The sequence below is a fragment of the Lolium perenne genome, chromosome 7 (genome assembly GCF_019359855.2).
Source record: "Lolium perenne isolate Kyuss_39 chromosome 7, Kyuss_2.0, whole genome shotgun sequence".
NCBI lineage: Eukaryota > Viridiplantae > Streptophyta > Magnoliopsida > Poales > Poaceae > Lolium > Lolium perenne.
Genome location: NC_067250.2, coordinates 308315581 through 308319301, shown reverse-complemented (window position 1 = coordinate 308319301; position 3721 = coordinate 308315581). Strand labels below are relative to the sequence as shown.

Here is a 3721-nt window from a genome sequence, read left to right as displayed (position 1 = left end):
CTTTAAGTTTGGGAGAGTCGTATACTGTTCTCTTGTCTTAAGTCATTGCACATACAGTTCTGCCATAAACTGAAAGATCTCCCAGAAGGCCTAAGCATGCTGCTCTATGTGATTTTCATGTGAACCACCGATGTGCAACAAGGGCTGCCGGCTGAGTCTGAGTAATGAAGTCTTCTTGAAAATCTAATACGGTGTGTTCTTTTCCGCCGAACAGTGTTTGTCATCTTATCCTTAATATCATACTTTAACTACTTGCAGAGGTATTTATTTATTTTTACTTGCAGCCACTTGTTTGATTTGGTAGGTGGAAATGTTTTAGTCAACCAGTTCCAATTGCCTAAAGAAATTATTTTACCTCTTTTTATGTCAGAAATGTGATATCTTGATTTGCTTACTATGTATGACAGTATGAACATTGAACATGTGGCTCCATTAATTTTAAAATATTTTTTCTGTTAATTTGTAGATTGTGTCGTCTTGAATTATATTTAACTGGTGTTTTGCTCTTTGGTGTTCCAACTAGGTGTAGATGTACTAATAGATGGTGCTGAGGAGCTCCTGTTTATCCTGAGACTTACAAAGTTATAATTATTTCCCATGACTTACACTCATTTTCCCTGGTAGAGCTAAATCTTCCCCACATGAGTTGGAATTGTGGTCCCAAGTTTGGGGTTTTCTCAAGTACTTAGCTTAAATCTATTTCTTGTACGCGATCAACTTGAGTTTGTCTATGAACTATGCATTAGAAAATGCCACATATAGCATGTGCAATTTTTTTCTGTAGTTATTGGGAGTTAGGCTAACACTCCTATGTTCTCTTATAATTTTCCTTCAATTTTTCACTCCATAATTTATCTATAAAATTTCATTTCTGAAACTTCAATGCTTTCAAATTACACTCATGCTCTGTCCTTTTCAATTACCGACCATAAGTTCTGTGCTCTTGCTATTCAGATAATATTGTCTGCTATTCTTTTTATTCACTACTGTTACCATTTACTTGCAGTTCCATTTAGCATGTACCCTTGGCAGGGGTTCTCCATATTAAATATGTATATTGTGTGTTGTTTACCTTTGTTCTTGCCAAGTTGTCATTCCTAATACCTTCTATTGATGGACTGTCTAATCATTCATGAGTTTTATTTTCTCTTCTATGCCATGTGACATGTGTGGCTGCAAGTTTTGCAAGTACTGGTCATCAACCTCAAGTAAATAATGTGGGATGTAAAAATGAAGTGAACATGAGTGGTATGCCGGACTATTTGATGGGTACATGCCGCTTAGTTTCTTAGTTGGTAATGTTTGTTTGCTCAATAAATGTATCTTGCGAATGGATAATTCTTGTGCTCCCTCCAGTTCAAAACAATTGCCCAATAATGGAGTATTTACATTGTTTTATGCAGTAGCATCATAGCAGCCCAATTGATGTAAAGTCATGTAGAAACCAAGATGACTTTTCTACAATCAGTTCACAAATATAACACATTACTTGCTAGATTAAGAAACTCCATTTTTCTTTCATTATCAATCACTAGCTTCCAATATGCTTCTTGTACAATTGGTCGAATATTAACTAATGTACACAATTCAAATCATTTTAAATAACAGGTTTTGGAAATTCAAATTTAGTTAACTCTTGTGGTTAATCACCCTTCCGTTTCTTGGACTAGAGGGAGAAGAGAACTGATAATCCGTACCTTTGTTATTGTTGCGAATTAACATCATTTTGGTAAGGCATCATTTGGGGTACTATTATATCAAATAAGCAGGTGCTTCAATATGGACAGCTAGGCCACTTTCTTCAATCACGGAAATACAAGGATAATTAGATGTCCTTGAAATATGTTGTGAGGACTACTAAAACTTAAAACGTCTTATATTAATGAATAGAGGGAGTATATTAATTAAAACGTGCATTGCACGTGCACTTTTACTAGTAGGAAGCAAAAGCCTGCCAAGTACTATGCCAAACGAATACTGCCAACGCATAGTTTGCCTGTTACGATTTTAGAAGGGGGGGTTGTAGCCCAGTATCACCTCCAAGGCGCTCCGCCCATGACTGATCGCCCGACGCCGCGCGTCGTCAATCGGTCAATCCCAACGAGCGGCTCACGGTCGATCCCGCCGATGCTTGTGCGAGTGGGTTCCCTCCCAGGCCCAGCCCCAGGTGTCGCGCGCGCGGCGGCGGAGGAGAGAACGCGCGACGAGCACACATTGCCGCCATGTTCGATGGAGCGCCGTGCCCCACTGCCGCGTGGGAGTGAGCGAGCGGGACGGCCTCGCTCCCTCCACGTCCGGCCAACGTAGAAGAAGAGCTCGGCTTGCATCCATGTCCACGCGCGGAAACTTGCACGTGTAGTACGATACGGGAGAGTAGAACACCACACATCACCCAGCCCAGGGATCGGAGGAGGGAAAAAGATCTCCATCACCAGCTCACAAGCTCTCTCCTCGTCCCGCCCCGCGTCGTCGTCTTTAAATACGCGCGCGCCTCGACCGCCACCGGCCGTCTCCTCCTTCCTGGAACGCTCCACACTGTCTGTACGTGCCTACGATCGAAACATGGAAGCTGGCCAAGAGATGCATTGCGCGCTGTGCGGCGCGGGGGCGGACGTGCACTGCGCCGCCGACGCGGCGTTCCTCTGCGCGCCCTGCGACGCCGAGGTGCACGGCGCCAACTTCCTCGCCTCGCGCCACCGCCGCACGCGCGTCTCCGCGCCTAACAAGGGCCGCCACGACGACGACGTCGACGCGTCCGGGACGACGTCCTCTAGCTCCTGCGTCTCCACGGCCGACTCCGCGACAACAACGTCCATGGCGCCAAAGCAGCGGGGGCGGAAGCCCAGGCGGGCTCACCGCGGGCGGGGCGAGGCGGTTCTTGAGGTTTGGGCCAAGCGGATGGGCATCGTCGCGCCGGGTCGCCGCGCGCGAGCTCGAAAACGTGGCCGCGGCGCCACGCGTGCCGCTGCGGCTGTGGCGTTACGTGGCGGCGCACGGCGTCCACGAGCACGGGGCCGGCGGCGACGCCCTCGGGCAGCTGGAGGTCTGCGCTCGCGTGCCGGCGAGGCTCCTCGTCGCGGTGGCGTCGTCCATGCGGAGCGCGCGTGTGAAGCGAGCGGCCGCCCTGGACAACGAGGAAGGCTGGGGCGAGTGGTCGTGAGCCCCAGATCAAGCCGCACACTTGTTCCACTGATATTCTGCAACTGCAAGAAATGACTCTACTGATCTCTGCAAGACATGAATCCTGAGATGGCTCAGCTTAATTTGCTTGCTCCTTTATATTCCTAGACTAGATTCTCCAGTAAAGTTCTTCTGGCTTAGAAGCGTACGATGTAACCCAAACACGGATGATGTCACGGGAGTAAAGTGATCGTATATCCTCGTAATTTAGTTGAACTGATGATTAGGCTTCTGGACTAATTGTTGATGTGTAACATGCTACTCAACAATTGCGTACTACCTCCATCCCAAAAATTAAAGCTTATATTATTTTTAGAAAGTTAAACTATGTTAAATTTGACTAAGTTTCTATCAAAAGTTATTAACATGCAAAATAAAAAATTAATATTACTAGATAGATAATAAAATATATTTTCGTATAATATCTACAAAATATTATATTTGTTAATAAATTTATCTAAAAGTTTGATCAAAACTTTATTTGGTTTAACTTTTCTAAAAAATACAGGCAAGCATTAAGCTTCAAGATGGAGATAGTAGT

General features: G+C 45.3%; 1 pseudogene; it reads left to right on the top strand.

Annotated features, from left to right (window-relative positions):
• The first annotated feature begins 2504 nt into the window (after window positions 1–2504).
• LOC127311825 (uncharacterized) lies at window positions 2505–3505 on the top strand (annotated as a pseudogene).
• The last annotated feature ends 216 nt before the right edge of the window (window positions 3506–3721 follow it).